Genomic DNA, 17,984 nt, shown 5'->3' with positions numbered 1-17,984 from the left:
TGCCTAATCACTCCCACTCTCTGTCACCATGCCTAATCACTCCCACTCTCAGTCACCATGCCTAATCACTCCCACTCTCTGTCACCATGCCTAATCACTCCCACTCTCTGTCACCATGCCTAATCACTCCCACTCTCAGTCACCATGCCTAATCACTCCCACTCTCTGTCACCATGCCTGATCACTCCCACCCTCTGTCACCATACCTAATCACTCCCACTCTCTGTCACCATGCCTGATCACTCCCACTCTCTGTCACCATGCCTAATCACTCCCACTCTCTCCCACTCTCTGTCACCATGCCTAATCACTCCCACTCTCTGTCACCATGCCTAATCACTCCCACTCTCTGTCACCATGCCGAATCACTCCCACTCTCTCCCACTCTCTGTCACCATGCCTAATCACTCCCACTCTCTGTCACCATGCCTAATCATTCCCACTCTCTGTCACCATGCCTGATCACTCCCACTCTCTGTCACCATGCCTGATCACTCCCACTCTCTGTCACCATGCCTAATCACTCCCACTCTCTGTCACCATGCCTGATCACACCCACTCTGTCACCATGCCTAATCACTCCCACTCTCTGTCACCATGCCTGATCACTCCCACTCTCTGTCACCATGCCTAATCACTCCCCCTCTCTGTCACCATGCCTGATCACTCCCACTCTCTGTCACCATGCCTGATCACTCCCACTCTCTGTCACCATGCCTGATCACTCCCAAGCGTTCTTGCTGCTTGTTTGCACTGGTCTCAGTAAATGATCCTGCCACTCAATTGGTGCTCTGCTATTCCTTCATTTTCTGAATGTCAGCATTGACCCACAGCAGCCTAGTGTCTAAAGGGGAGTGGGTAGATAACCACTGGTCAAGGGTCAGATTTTTATTTTAAAGGTTATGATTGGGGTTGGGGTAACTGTTCCTAGATCTGTAGTTAGGGTCGACTTCTACTTTGGAGCGTCTAAAGGGAGATTTGGACAGGTTATTCCTTTGACCCCCACTACAGGTACGAGAGGGAAATCCTTTCTTAGGTTCATGCTTTGCAAAGCTGTCAATGGCTGTTCCTATTTATGATGACTCATTCATTTAGCTAGCTATTTTTAATGAAAGGAAAGGGAAAGGGGGATACCTAGTCAGTTGCACAACTTAATGCATTCAACCAAAATGTGTCTTCCGCATTTAACCCAACCCTTCTGGTGCGGTCATATGAGGTGTCGTAAGACGTTTCCTCTCAATCTGTTCTAGTATACTTCCATTTCTGGAAGATTTTTAGTTAGGTCCCACATTGGAATCTTTGTGACAAAAGCTTCATGCCTACTTGTTAAATCAGAGTTGAGTGCACCCATTTACAGCATTACGCTCCTCTATCTCTCTCCTGCCATCTCTTTCTCTCTCCATCTTTCCCTCTGCATCTGTCTATCAGCCTTGTTCCTCTTCTCTCTCTCTCTTTATCGCTCTCTCTTTCCCTCCCTCCCCCCTCTCTCGTTCTCTCTGTTTCTCTCTTGCTACCCCTCTCTCTCTCTCTCTCTCTCGCTCCCCTCACTCGCTCTTTCGTTCCCGCTAACTCTCTCTCTCTCTCTCTCTCTCTCTCTCTCTCTCTCTCTCTCTCTCTCTCTCTCTCTCTCTCTCTCTCTCTCTCTCCTCCCTCTCTCTCTCTCCAGAAGATGAAAGGCTCTCAGCGTTAGGGAGGAGCCTGTCGGTCAGCTGAACTAAGACACAGAAACAGAGAGACAGATAAAGAGGGAAAGAAAAAAAGCTGTCATGTTGACCTTGTCTGGCTGCCAGGCTTTTGGGGGAGGCAGGTGGGGGGGCAGGTGGGGGGGCAAAGAGGGAGGTATCGCTCAGAGAAATCAGGCACCCCGTGTGAGGAGAAGACAGGAGAAAACAGTTACAGTCAAGTTGTCAGACCCACAGAGAAGGAAGAGAACAAAGTGTGTGTGTGTTTGTGCTCGCCTGCCTGCCTGCGTGTGTGTGTGTGCTCCTACGTGTGTGAGAGAAAGGCTACAAGAGGCAGGCAGAAGGAGACAAACAGAGGTAGGGAACACCAACACTGAGGAGGACACACCAATTCTTAAAGATGCAGCAGCTAGCTAGCTAGCTCCCATGATCCCACAGTACAGTCTGGCTCTCTCCCTCTCTCAGTGGAGGCTAAACCATCCCCTCCACATTGACCGCCCAGCCCTCTCTCTCTCTCTTTCACACACACACACATACACACACACACACACACACACACACACACACACACACACACACACACACACACACACACACACACCATGTCAGTTTGTCTGCTAATTGCTCTCTGCTGTTTTGCGTTTCTCCTCCTTCCTGTTTTCTTCCCGTCTCAATATGCTTTACTTTTGGGAGCCTGAAAACACACACACACACACACACACACACACACACACACACACACACACACAAACACATCCTGGCCAGAGCTTCTGCCTCCTGCTGCACATCTGGTGCTCCGGCCCCCCTCTCCTCTCGATGCTGACGCTAAATACTAACGTAGCGTGGCTGGTGCACAGCTGTCCCCCTCACCCGGTTCCCCCCAGGGATAGGGCGCGCCGGCCCAGGAATTATGTGGGTGGGTGGTGGGTGGGGTGGGGGGGGGGTAAGATGCCTGAATCCTGAACTGGAAACTTTACACCTTCTTTTTTACATTCTACGTGTCCGACCACAGTGAGAGCCCTCAACACCACTGTGGCACCCCCCGAGGAGCTGCTTCATAAAGCTGTAGCTATCATGTTACCCCGGCTATTGAAGAAGAACTCAGCTTCCCAGGGAGTGGAGAGCAGAATGTACCTTGGGTTATTGAGTTGCAGCAGATGAAATGTGAAGGGGTCAGTGTGTGTAGTGTGTGTAGTGTGTAGTGTGTGTGTGTGTGTGAGTGTGTGTAAACGAAGGAGGCGAAGGGGATTTGTTTCTTTCTCAGGCGTGTGGTGCTATAATATGGGGGCCGCACCCCTTCCAAAAGCTGGCATACTCTATACTCACAGAGCTATGTGTGTGTGTGTGCATGTGTGTGTGCGTGTGTACATACAACTCATATGCAAGTGTGCGTGTGCATGCATGCTACGTGTGCACACGTATGTGTGCGTATGTTTGTCCGTGTGTGTGTACATACGCATATGTTTAATCTAACCCATAATACAAAACCCCCCTTGAAAACACATTTAAGGTGTCAGCATGAACCGAACGAGTGTGCTTGAATACTCCCTTAAAAGACATTCGCTTGAAAAACGAGAAAAAAGTGGCAATAGTACTGTTTGTCCATTTTGAGATGCCGTAGCCAGTATAAACTTCCTGAAAATAGTCAGAATTAATCTAAGATAACTCAAGAAATCTGTCATTAATTTTGACGTTTTTACCAAGGAGATCTTAGTTGCATAATTATGTTTAAGTTGTTTGCAATATTTCTCAATGAAAAAATGTGCATGAAAATGAGTCGTCTCTCATTGAATGACAACCAAGACTTTATGAAGAATCTCTACTGTTGACCAATCACAGACGAAGGGGCGTAGACTTCGGCTATGGATTTCGGCTTGCCTCGAGAAAAAGTGTTGTGTGTACGAAGAGCCGAAAAAAAACAAAGTCCAAAATTAACAAAAACGTCACAAAATGTCATCCTAATGTATGCACAAACTCTTCCGAACTATTTCGTCTGGGAAGCATGCGGACGCCTTAAAGCTGCTCTAGTTCGCCTCGGCCCACTAGTCCCCCATTCCTCATCCTGTCACTGCGAGGGTCCGACCGTCTTGCCCCTGGTCCCCCTCCAAACTGGTGCTGAAATATGGAAGAGGGTGTCGTTACTTATCGTGAACAGTTTCCACTCTTTCCATACGCTAGTCACCCTATTCATCCCCAGGCCAGTGGGCTGTTAACTGTGTGGGAGAGAGAGCAGACTTTTGGAACATTACGCAGGGAAAGAGAGTAGACTTTTGGAACACTACCCAGTGGCTTACAGCTGGCTGGCTCTCTGGATTTCACCACAGAGGGAGGGAGGGAGGGAGGGAACATTACGAACAGATCTCATGGAGAGTTCAGCCACAGTCATTGGCCATTTGCACACCCGAAGCCTATACCCTTCACATGCTATAGCTATCTCCTATATCTCCTCGAACCATAGATTCTTATAGTTCCAACAGCATTCACCCAAAGCTTAGCCTACACATGCCTAGCTAGAAGGTCATATCCTCTACAGTTCAGCCATAGATCCTCCAACCTGAATGGTAACCCCACATAATACTATCTATCCCACACCACCACACCTAATAATATAATCATTTGGTGGGTGCTTATATTTGTCCTATTTCATGTACAAGTATGTTTTAATACGCATGTGTGAATTAGATTGAGTTTTTGTTGCATATCCCAACTCCCCCTGAGACACCCTTGGAGAGTGGGGTCACGGCCAGGGTCACCTGATAACTGTTTGACTTCAACTGTGTGACTAAAGCCTTAAAAAACACCACCTGTGAACCCTGAATCCCTCCAGAGCAACTACCCTGTCCCCGTGTGTGTATGTGTGTGTTCATGCCTTTGTGTGTGTGTGTGTGTGAGTACGTGCGTGTGTGTGTGTGTATGCGTGCGTGCCTGTGTGTTTGTCCTGGTGTTTTAATGGGTTGGGCAGGTGCCATTCCTCTACATTCCTTCTCTGACCTTGTGCTCATTTCTGCTGTGCTGCCTCCAGGGGAGGTCTGCATCTGCAAATCCAACCAGGCAGGGGAGAGCCTGCAGGGGAGGGGTGTGTGTGTGTGCATGCATATGTGTGCGTGTATTCGTGCGTCCGTATGTGTGTTTGTGCGATAATCTAAAAAGATCTCTGCAAACACGGGCATTAAAAAAGCTATAATCTCGCTTTCCATCTCTGCTCTGCTCCATTGGGTTGCATTAATCATACTTTGGATATATCTAGCACCATAGAAAAATAAGTTAACACTCCCATTCTCTACTCTGCTCTATACGCCCAATACTTACACACTTCATGTGTGCGGCTTCAGGAAGGAAACACTGAAGAAAGAAAGGGGAACAGTTTGGAGCCCTAGAGAGAACGTGAAGATGCCGGCTCTGACATATTGATGTGTTTGAAAAAAAGAGCAGTATTTTCTACTGCATGGTGGCCGGGTGCTGGACAGAGCTTTGGATCTCCAACGTTATGAGCGTGCGTGTGAGTCAGCTGAGAGTGTTAATGAGTGGGAGGAGGACAGAAGTGAACTGTCACTTCCTTTACAGAGCCAGCATCCAGGATCCGGTATCTAGCGTCCTCACTAGCTCAGCATCAGCTGGTTAGTGGGATGAGTAGGTGTCCACCCATCACCGAACATTGACTTGAAAGGGACTAGTCATTCTATTTCTATGGCAACATCTGCACGGCATATTCTGATTAATGCTATTTTTCCGAAACATACGATTATATTTATTTTTTCAACTTCTATTGTCGCCCAAGAGAGGCTGAATGGCCGATTTTTCACATGACATCTGCATAGACTCCAAAATTATAAAAGTTCCCTCATTGGCAGAAAACAGCTATGGGGCACATATGAATACAATTTGTGCTGGCAACCTCCCCTTAACGCCATACTGAGGGTAAATAGTTACAGACCAAACTATGTTTTCCGTCTGCATACATCTATAAGATGAATAATGTCTTATGTAATGCAGGAGTTATATAGTTATAGAGCTGGGAACTCATAGAAAGTGGGGGAGACAAAAAGAGGAGGTAGAAATGGAGGGAGTGAATTAGAGGGAGGGAGAGAGAGAAATGAAGTCAGAGGGCGGGAGGAGGGGAGGAGGGGAAGGAGGAAGGGAAAGAATGAAGGGAAGGAGAAAGTGAAAGAGAAGGGAGGGAGGGAGTTAAAAAAAAGAGAGACAGAAGGAGTCAAAGGGAGTCAGGGGTGGGAGGTGGGTGGAGGAGTGAAGAGGCGGGGTACAGGGGCAAGGGCAGAGCCTCAGAGGGAGCTCTCTGCTGACAGGAATGGGATTTACCCAGGCACAGGCAGACACAGAGCCAAGCCCAGGCCCAGACTTGAGAGGGCCTTGTTTCTCTCTCACAAATGCCTCACACACTTTTTCTTTACTCTTTCGTTCTCCCTCCATCCCTCCTTTCTCATCCACTTACAGAATCACTCCCTCTTTCAATCTATCTTTCTATTTCTCCTCATCCACTTATTGAATTTCTCCCTCTGTCTCACTCCACTCTCTCTCCCCTAGAACAAACACACGTTTACATATGTAGAATCTTAATTCGACCAGTTTCTCACTGCAGAAAAATTATCCTGCAGCAACAGGAAATGGGAATTATTGTGTGGATTGTAATTCATGGACTTTTTGTAGGGGTTGATGCATTTTTAATTAGAGCAAGTCTGACATTTTAGAGTGTAAATTACAAACTTTAAAAGCCTTTTTAGCATCGAATACATTAGATGTTTGCATTTCCTGCAACAACAGGGTGATCAAATTAAGATCCTACACCTGTACATATTCACATGCCTTCCTTATATTTACATATTGCATTGCTGCAGCGCTATAATAATATTGTGGGTCTGAATACTGGAGAATCCAGGGAGTGTGTTGGCCACGCAAGTAAATAATAATACAAACCAGCTGTGGTCCCAGTTAAACTGCTGCTGCAAGGCTAGCATATGACTGTACCCTACCACTTAGAGCTTTCCGACAGCTTTAGAACTTCTGAAAGCTCTATGTAGTCTCATTTGGTAACTAATGTTACTGACCAGAGCTCATATTGTAGAGCTCTCATTTGGTAACTAATGTTACTGACCAAAGCTCATATAGTAGACCTCTCATTTGGTAACTAATGTTGCTAACCAGAGCTCATATAGTAGCGCTCTCATTTGGTAACTAATGTTACTGACCAGAGCTCTCATTTGGTAACTCATTTACTGACCAGAGCTCCTTTTGTAGAGCTCTCTTTTGGTAACTAATGTTACTAACCAGAGCTCCTATAGTAGAGCTCTCATTTGGTAACTAATGTTACTGACCAGAGTTCCTATAGTAGAGCTCTCAGAGAGCTTTAAAGCTCCTGCATGCTCTAAATGTAGAGCTCTCATTTGGTAACTAAATGTTAATGTTACTGCTAGAGATCATATATTAGAGCTCTCATACGGCTTTAGAGTGTTTGCAAGCTCTACAGTAGAGTAGGCATAAGTATAGTTTTGTAAAAAATGTTAATGTTACTCATCAGAGCTCATACAAGCTCATATAGTAGAGCTCTTAGGCAGTTTTAGCTCCTGCAAACTCTAGATGCAGAGCTCTCATATGGGAGCTAAATGTTAAGTATGACCTAGGAATTAAAACCTAGAAAGGATTGAATACAACTAACTTTTTCTAATGCTCAGAGCTCATATAGTAGAGCTCTCAGATAGTTTTAGAGCTCCTGCAAGCTCTAGATGCAGAGCTCTCATTTGGGAGCTTAATGTTCAGTATGACCTATATTACCTAGTCATTGCTGTTATTGTCTGTTATTACTGTTATTGTCAACCAACAAACTATAGAAAAAACCTAGAAAGAACTTCATAACTTCATTGTGGTCCTCCTGGTAGAGCACGGCGCTTGTAACGCCAAGGTAGTGGGTTCGATCCCCGGGACCACCCATACACAAAAATGTATGCACGCATGCCTGTAAGTCGCTTTGGATAAAAGCGTCTGCTAAATGGCATATTATTATTATTATAATTATTATAAAACGAACTCCTCTCCATTCCCTCCTCTCCTTTGCAGATGTGTCCTTTGTTTTGTTTCTGTTTTTGTTATAACTTTGGCTTTCCTCCTGTCTTCTGTGTTCACACAGACTTTTCCCCCATCAAGTTGTCTGGTCTGTCTATTGTTTGTAAGATGTCTCAGAGCTGAAGTTCTCTCACTCCAGAAACACAGGGCAGCTGGAGGTAGAGGAGGGAAGGAGAGAGAGGTACTGTAGGGCTGGGTGGCGCCCGGGGGTGAGGCATAGAATTGTCTGTGTTTATTTTGGAAATGCAGCCCTGCAGACAAACAGCAAGTAAACTGAACCCATAGCACAGGGGAGCCTTCAAGTTCACCATGGCATATCCTACCTTAGTTCCTGACTTCAACTGTTCTCTTCTGAGACGTCCCATCCCACTCAGGTGATCAGGACTGGGGGGGACTACAGTAAATACAGTTTAATGAAACAAGCCCCAGAGTACATGAATGGTCTGTTCCAAGGAGGAAACGGTGAGGCCTCGTTGTGATTAGTGGTTACAGTTTAACTGGAGAGGTATGCATGGTCTGTGGGCTGGGAGGGTCGGGGCCGGGGCCCAGCCAGAGACGGGTGGTTTTGCTGGCCTGGACCCAAATTCATAACTCAGAGTAGAAGTGCTGATCTAGGATCAGATCTCCCCCCCTCCCCTTGTCCAAGTAATATTATTCATTATAATCTAAATGGCAAAACTTGTCCTAGATCAGCACTGCTATAGTCTGAAGACGAGCCCAGGGGCGAAGGGGCCATATTTATAAAGCGTAGGAGGGTTGGTCTAGGATCAGTCCCCCCCCACCCCCCGTCCATGTAATCTTATTCATTATGATCTAAAAGATGAAACTGGTCCTAGATCAGCACTCCTAGGGCTCTATTTTAACAAACCTAATGCAATGGAAAATCGAAGCACTGGCGGTAGCGCTATAGGTTCGGGGTGTGTCAGAAATATATTTTGCTATTCTCACAACCAGAATTAAGGGTGCAGTAGCTGGCGGTGGAGTGAAAGGGCTGGGTTTTGATGAAAATACAAGTTGAAGGTGTGTCGAGGCTTGACCCCTCACTGGCCAATCATAATGTGCTCCATGGCTAAATATGTGGTTTCTTCAAGTTGTGTATTTACGGTCTTTTACGTATTGCTTTGTTATCAACTCCGATTAGAATGTTAGCCCGTTATAGCCAATTTTGTTAAATAGCCTACAGAAACAAAATAAAATGTAGGCCTATCCCATATTTGCTAAATACGTTGAATATGTTTTGAACGGTAATTGAATGGCTTCAATATGGAAATATATTGTTAACATAGCATTCACACTAATATAGGCCTACTGTAAAATGCATTATGTCTGAGCAATGGACATGCCAAACATTGTCAATAAGCAAGATTAAATTCACTATTGATAAGACCTAAAAAGACAGTGAATGATTCTAATCAAAATCTAATAAAACGAAACAACTTGTTTTAGATAGGCTATGTCTAAATACAGTTAGAGGCACCATCATTGCTCTCCGTGGGCATATAATATTAGGCCTAGGACAATGTACACTCTAGAGGGTTTTACGCACATCCAAACTTTTCACATGAGTCAAGAGAAAGGGGGAATGTCCACTAACTGTTACTGCTCCCAAATATATATAGCTATAGCCTACCATCGCCATTGATATGTAGTGACTTTGCCCCATGAAAGGTAAACAAACAAACAAGCAAATATAAACTTTACCACACCCCCTCGGGCCTTATTGCTTAAATATAGCCTACAAGCGGATTCAGCACCACGGACAGCGATCGTAATTCCGGCGATTTGACAGTTAGGTCCAACAGAGGAGCGTGGAAGACGCATTTTTTGACAAAATTATAAACTAAAAACAATAAGCAGTCTTTTTAAATAACTTCATGTTCCTAAACAGGCTTCATACAGTTACTGACACTCATGCAATTGGCATCGCACATAATGAGTCCAAACGTTTCACAGAAGCTGGACAAAAATAATGTCCAGTATGCAGTAGCAGTCAAAAGTTTGGACACACCTACTCATTCAAGGGTTTTTCTTTATTTTTACTATTTTCTACATTGTAAATAGTGAAGACATCAAAACTATGAAATAACACATATGGAATCATGTAGTCACCAAAAAAGTGTTTTAGATTTTAGATTCTTCAAAGTAGCCACCCTTTGCCTTGATGACAGCTTTGCACACTCTTGGCATTCTCTCAACCAGCTTCACCTGGAATGCTTTTCCAACAGTCTTGAAGGAGTTCCCACGTATGCTGAGCACTTGTTGGCTGCTTTTCCTTCACTCTGCGGTCCAACTCATCCCAAACCATCTCAATTGGGTTGAGGTCGGGTGATTATGGAGGCCAGGTCATCTGATGCAGCACTCCATCTCTCTCCTTCTTGGTCAAATAGCCCTTACACAGCCTAGAGGTGTGTTGGGTCATTGTCCTGTTGAAAAACAAATGATAGTCCCACTAAGCGCAAACCAGATGGGATGGTGTATCGCTGCAGAATGCTGTGGTAGCCATGCTGGTTAAGTGTGCCTTGAATTCTAAATAAATCACAGACAGTGTCACCAGCAAATCACCCCCACACCATCACACCTCCTCCTCCATGCTTCACGGTGGGACCACACATGCGGAGATCCATGCGGTTGCAACCAAAAATCTCAGACCAAAGGACAAATTTCCACCTGTCTAATGTCCACTGCTCGTGTTTCTTGGCCCAAGCAAGTCTCTTCTTATTGGTGTCCTTTAGTAGTGGTTTCTTTGCAGCAATTCAACCATGAAGGCCTGATTCACGCAGTCTCCTCTGAAAAGTTGATGTTGAGATGTGTCTGTTACTTGAACTCTGTGAAGCATTTATTTGGGCTGCAATTTCTGAGGCTGGTAACTCTAATGAACTTATCCTCTGCAGCAGAGGTAAATCTGGGTCTTCCATTCCTGTGGCAGTCCTCATGAGAGCCAGTTTCATCATAGCGCTTGATGGTTTTTGCGACTGCACTTGAAGAAACGTTCAAAGTTCTTGAAATTTTCCGTATTGACTGACCTTCATGTCTTAAAGTAATGATGGACTGTCGTTCCTCTTTGCTTATTTGAGCTGTTCTTGCCATAATATGGACTTGGTCTTTTACCAAATAGGGCTATCTTCTGTATACCACCCCTACCTTGTCACAACACAACTGATTGGCTCAAACGCATTAAGAAGGAAAGAAATTCCACAAATTAACTTTTAACAAGGCACACCTGTTAATTGAAATGCATTCCAGGTGACTAACTCATGAAGCTGGTTGAGAGAATGCCAAGAGTGTGCAAAGCAGTCAAGGCAAAGGGTGGCTACTTTGAAGAATCTTAAATATAATATATATTTGTTTAACACTTTTTTGGTTACTACATGATTCCATATGTGTTATTTCATAGTTTTGATGTCTTCACTATTATTCTACAATGTAGAAAATAGTAAAAATAAAGAAAAACCCTTGAATGAGTAGGTGTGTCCAAACTTTTGACTGGTACTGTAAATAAAAAAGGGGAATGTCTGTTGACTGTTTTGCTGCTTGTGATATTTTAATAAAACGTTGGTGATGTACATCAGGCTACTGTATGCACCTCCGCTGGCAAAATCAATACCATAACCAATTGCGTTACCACTAAGATCAGCTTTTGGTCAGTCTTAAATATCCCTAGTTGCGCTCGCTGAAATTGGCATATTGGCGCACGTTTTTAAGGACACACCTCAAATATTTCCACCCCTCCCACCTAAGCGCAAGCCAGTTGATGTTAGACAGGTAAATTGCCGAAGCTGTCGTAAGGGTTGGAAAATGCCAGTGCGCCAGTCTTTACAAGACGAAATTGCATTTGCCAGCCCAAAACAGAGCCCCTATACTCTGAGACACTTTGTGAATAGGGGCCCTGGCCTCTCAGCTCAAGTAAGTCAGGTTTCGCTAAGGTCTTTATAGTAGTTCTGTCTTCACTCTCTGTGTGGGTCCAGGAGTCTGGCTGGCCATCACCACCCCACACAGAGATACCTCATGCTGAAACTATCCAGAATATGTGTGTGTCACCTGCTCCCAGTCTCATAGCAGCAGATAGTATGGGCCAGTTTCTCAGACACAGGTTAAGCCTATGCCTGGACAAAGAAGCACATTTAATTGAGATTCTCCATTGAGAATGCTTTTTAGTCCAGGACTAGTCCAGGACTAGGCATAATCTGTGTCTGGGAAACCAACCCTATGAGTTATACGGGTAGTCTCACGTGCTAGGCTTCTAGGCCCTCCTTTTTGTCATCACTAATGCTACAACAAAGGAATCTATACGTAGCCTACTTAATCATCTTTACTGTCTCTTGACTTCTGTCTATGAGGTGTGGTTATGTGGGTTGCTCTCTCTCTTCATGTATGCCCTGGGATTCCCCCTTCCTTCAGATGCATGTGAACTGTCTGCATCTCCCTACAGGGAGTCTCAGTCTGCACCATGAGTCTGTGGCTGGGCACAGAGAGACCAGCCACCATATTGTGTGTGTGTGTGTGTGTGTGTGTGTGTGCCTGCATATGGTGCCTTTGAGACTGTGACAGCAACACTTAATCATTTCCACCTGTAGATGATTCCAAAGTTAGTAAGAATTCTACTGCTGTGATCAGTTTGACGCAGTAACATTCCATTCCAACTCCTCACAGCAGTTGGTAGAAACAGCTGTGTTTTATTAAGCTGCTCATCTCTGATATTGTGATTCTGTTTCCCTCCAAAACAGGTGGCAGCCGAGTTGTCCCAACAAACATAACGGGCATAGTTGACTGAGAGTTCAGTAGGTTCTCTCTCTCTCTCTCTCTCTCTCTCCGACACACAAACAAACAGACACGTACACAAATAAACTGCAATTTAACAGGATTTAATTGAGTCCTGAAAATCCCATCAGGGACACATCATTTTATACCCTCAATCCCATTTCCCTACTCCATGGAGGGGACAATCCCTGCAGCTCACCATCAGAGACGTCACAGTAGCACCAGACACTTTGCCTTTCTGACAAGTATAGATAGATAGACCTATAGATGCACACTGAGTGTACAATACATGAAAATGTAAAGAATGTAAGGTTATTTGTTGATGTGAAAATAAGAATTTACAGATTTTAAGTTGTGTCGTTAGATTTGGGGTGGGGTGGGGTGGGGTTATCATAAATTCTGGTGAAAAGAATGGGGTTCCCGACGAAAAGGTTTGAATACCACTACTTTAAACCAAGAACCGGTGTGTTAAACCCTTATGTAAGTGAGAAGAAACATGGGAGAATTACAGGGAAATTGCCTTTAAATGTCAAGTGCAGTATGACGTCTGCACATTGCGGTTTGTTTAAATCTAAACTACTACTTTAGCTAGGAAGGCTTTGGGAAACCCAGACTCTTGACTGAACCCTGTGATTGAGCGGATGACACTCCCGCCATGAGGATCCATAGCTCCAGATAAGTGGGGGGGGGGGGGGGGCTTCTCCTGGAGTCCCTCGTGGTGCTGATAAGTGTGTGAGTGTGAGGGAGTTGTCTCGGCTTGTCCCCACTTGTCTCCGCTGCGTGCCTCGCCATTCACTGGCCGCTGTAATCCAGAACCCCCTGCTGCTTCTTTGCCTTTCAGGCCAACGGTAATCCACTGGCAGCTATTGGCATCCCACTGAGATATTAAATCAGACACGCAGTCGCAGAGTCTCTAACTGGGCTCTCCATTCTCCAAGCAGTGGCTGTGACAATCCACAGAGTCTGGGCTCAGACACACCAATAGCATCTGCTGGCCCAGAGTACTTAGCACCTCTGAATGTAATTTGCGAACCGAGTGCGCACTGATTTAACACGTAGTATCGCGTGAAAAATGTCGGCAGTCCGACGTCTACAGCGGGTGGTCCCTAAAACACAGCGGGCTGAACGATCTGCAGATAAACGCTAGATCCACATTCGGTGCGATGTGTGCAAGCCTTAAAAGCGCTCGGCTAACAGTTATCTTTGGTTGTCTTGCTTGGTTTTATTTCAGTGGTGCAGGTTCTAGTGGATTAAAGTGAGCAAGAAGAAATCAATCTCTGACTTTCTTTTGTTGAGTGCTCCAACTCCCTTTTTACCTCGAATTCGTCCTTTTGGAAGTTTTTCTTGCTAAACCATTCTCAAGGTTCTAGCGTCTGTTGGTACTACATTTACATACATTTTAGTCTCTCAACAACAGGAATGTGGTTTCTATTGATTTTGATATTTTGTTGTCTGTAGGCTATTGTTGAATGATGAGCCTGATATTCTTTACCTCTTGCCTGTCATCTTGGGGAAACATGGCTCTTCCATTCAGTTTAGTAGGAATTTATATGCTTGGCCAAAAGAAATCAGGACTGTTATATGCTTTACATCCTACCAACATACATCATCTTGTGGAAATATAGCTCTTACATTCATTTTTTTGTGTGCATTTCTTAGCTTGGCCCAAAGAAAGAAAGCCTTAAAGTTCTATGTGGTTATACCCAGCAATATGTCTCTTGGTTGGCTGTCTATGATACAGGCCAGGGGCATGATGATCCACCCATCAGGACCCGCCTTCTTTTCCCATAGTGCAGCTGTCTGCCCTCAGAGGGCGAAGGGTGCCCTAGGGGCATGACTTCATAGCTGCGGTGGTTGTGCAGGGTGGGTTCATATGGCATGAAACTCTGGATGTGGAGGGGTACCACATATTGCACAACACCATGCCCAGATGGAGTACTCACTACAGGCCTTGGCCCAGCTGGAACTCCCCTCTATCGCCATATTTTGTTCACTGACTTGTTTTGAGTACTTTTGGAAGCTAGTAAAATGGTAGAATGGTTATATACACTCAGTGGGTTACATACACTCAGTTGGCCAGTTTATTAGGTACACCACCCCGTTCAGGGAAATGGTTCGCTCCTACAGACAGTGAGTCAGTGGCCGTGGCTTGCTATATAAAGCAGGCAGACAGGCTTCGAGGCATTCAGTTACTGTTCGATTGAATGTTAGAATGGGCAACACTAGTGACCTAAGAGACTTTGAGCGTGGTATGATCGTCGGTGTCATGCCCGCCGGTTCAAGCATCTCAGGAACGGCCGGCCTCCTGGGCTTTTCACGCACGACAGTGTCTAGGGTTTTCCGAGAATGGTGTGACAAACAAAAAACATCCAGTCAGTGGCAGTCCTGTGGGCGAAAACAGCTTGTTGATGAGAGGTCGAATGAGAATGGCAAGAATCTTGCAAGCTAACATGCGGGCAGCAAACAGGCAAATAATGGCGCAGTACAACAGTGGTGTGCAGAACGGCACCTCGGAACGCACAACTCGTCAGTCCTTGTCACGGATGGGCTATTACAGCATACGACCACACCGGGTTCCACTCCTATCAGCTAAACACAAGAAGAAGCGGCTCCAATGGGCACGCGATTACCAACACTGGACAATTAAGAAGTGGTAAAACTTGACCTGGTCAGACGAATCCCGGTTGGCAGAGTCAGGATTTGGCATAAGCTGCATGAGTCCATGGCCCCATCCTGCCTGGTGTCAATGGTACAGGCTGGTGGCGGTGGTGTAATGGTGTAGGGAATGTTTTCCTGGCACATGTTAGGTCCCTTAATACCAATTGAGCAACGTTACCATGCCCTGAAGAATTCAGCCTATTCTGGAGGCAAAGTAGGGGTCTGACCTAGTACTAGGTGTACCTAATAAACTGGCCACAGAGAGCGTGTACAGTACACTGTGTATACTTGCAGACTAAACCTTCATTGACACAGGCAAGGCATGCTTCATAAAGAGGCTATGGTCCAACTAGCATACTGTACTAGCTAAGCATAATACTTAAAGTTCCCAATAGACTCCTCATTATATGTAAAATGTTAGTGTAGATATTGAGACTGAGCCTTATTGTATACCCCCCCCCCCCCGAATGATGACTGGACCAGAGAAAGACTGCAGTTCAGTGAAAGGCTAGACTGTTAAAGTACCAGTGTCAAACCTGTGGTTCCAAACCAGGAAGAGCTGTACAGCACCAACTGTTGCCTCACACAGCTGTCCAAGCTATCCACATCTGGCCAAGCATGCTGGCAGGACAAAACCATGCACAGCGCTAGGTAGAATGCTGTGTGTATACACACACTCACACCTACAAAAGCTCACAGACAAATGTGTGCGCGCACATTTTCACTAACAAGAGCACACACACACACTTTTGAGGTGTGAGACCTTGGAATAGGAACACCACCACAGAGATACACAGCTGGACAGCAGTGGACATCTGGCCTGACTGACTGACTGACTGACTGCCTGACAGAGAGCAGCAGTGAATACTGTAGTGAGTGGGAAAATCATTACCTAAATGACCTCTCTACCGATCATGATAGAGAGTGTCTCACCCTAACCATGCTGCTGTCAGTTGAAAACAGCTGACCCTCAGGATAACTGATCTCAGTCATCTCTCAGTCTGTCACTCATCAGCTGATTGGATAAACAGAGTTGTGTGTGTGTGTGTGTGTGTGTGTGTGTGTGTGTGTGTGTGTGTGTGTGTGTGTGTGTGTGTGTGTGTGTGTGTGTGTGTGTGTGTGTGTGTGTGTGTGTGTGTGTGTGTGTGTGTGTGTGCGTGCGTGCGTGTGTTTATGTAGATGTGGAGAGCACCTGGAATACGGCCCTCACATATAGTCTCATAGTTCACAGCAGGATTATGGATGAAATGGTGGCCAGGGGGTCTGGGTGGGAGGCAACTCTCTAGGAGAGTCAAAGTCCCCTTCTCTTCCTGTTCCTCTTCCCCAAAACCTCCAGTGGGCCCCCAGCCAGACCTCCCTCCAGTGAGTCTCATATATATATAAAGATATAATATGCTCACTGTCTGTTTGACACACAGTAGGCTACACACACATACACTTAAGAAACATGTTCGAAAACCCCAACCCCTTGAAAACATTCAAACTTTCATCCAGCCCCCAACCAACCCCCTCCAATCCAACCCCCCTCACAAAGTAAGAGTGTGCCTTGGTTCATAATGTCATGTTTTTTAATGATCAGGCCTCCTCATGGGTTTGTTAACTGTATTCTGCCTTGGCAGGCCTCAGCCCTTTTTTCCCTGGCTTGGTCTGGGACAATAGGGCCCACGGGAGGCAGCCAATCGGGAGAGGCTCTGTCCCAAACCCGCTCGCCTCGCTCCCAATGTGCACACAATTAGGCGCAGGGACAGAGCAATTGCTTAATTGGAGGAAAATAGCCTCTTTATCCAGGCTTCTGCCCACACAGATCATCTGCTGCCCAGTTTGCTCAGTACTGTGGAGCCGTCCTGGTCTGCTATTGGTTTGGGGGCTTGGCTCTTGAGAGCAACGTTGAATTAAGTTTCGTTAAATTGGGAACTGGCAACATAACAATGGTGATATTTCATGACAGTGCCGTTATTGGATCCCAGTGTTGTTTGTTCACCTGCTGTTATGAGAGAACATTGTGTCTTTAGGGTTTGCAATAGCACAATTCTGTTTGGGGCTTTGAATATTGATAATGTATCACAGTAAATTGATGTGATGGTAGAAAGAATACCGATAGGATTCTGGTTCTGGATCTGATTCCATTCCATCATCTTGTAGAACTGAAATCCTTGACATGCCCCGCACATATGGCTTCACTATTTGGGGCGACTCAACCCCACAAGGAGAGCAGGCCTCGCTTGCCATGCGCGCTCTGAAAATATGTGTTTCTGGGGGGAATTCTACTTTTTGAAGGGTGTGACTGTCAAGCAGACATTTCGTGTCCCTATGAATATGAGGAATGACACGGTGTCTGCGTAAACTCTACAGACGCTGGCGGTGCACGTAGGCCTACGCCATGGCCATCGTAGAAAGATATGACAGGCAGTCCAGGCGGAGCGGCGGCGCCTCTGGACAACGCCGCAGGGCTGGCCACCGCTGTGGATTTAGAAATTAGGTCAGTCCGCGCTGTCCTCCTTGAACTCTGCCCATTTCACATTTCACCGAGTATCTCGGACACACAAGACCACATTTACAAACATCAAATATACCAGACGGGAACGAACTGCCAGAGCAAACGATGTAACGCCTATATGTCATCCAGTGTAACAATAACCCGACACACAGAGAAGGATAGAGGGAAGGATATAGGGGAGTTTTAGGCTAAAGGCAACGTGCTTACCTTAAGGAAAAATCCCGTGGATATGGCCGAAATGTCTCCGATTTATTCCCTCTCCGGCAACAAACTTTCCACTCAGTATTTTTGTGCAAAAGCCTTTCCCTTGCAAT

Source organism: Coregonus lavaretus (assembly GCF_964263955.1).
Source record: "Coregonus lavaretus genome assembly, chromosome: 2".
In the NCBI taxonomy this organism is placed as follows: Eukaryota; Metazoa; Chordata; class Actinopteri; order Salmoniformes; family Salmonidae; genus Coregonus; species Coregonus lavaretus.
This window is presented reverse-complemented; position numbering follows the sequence as displayed.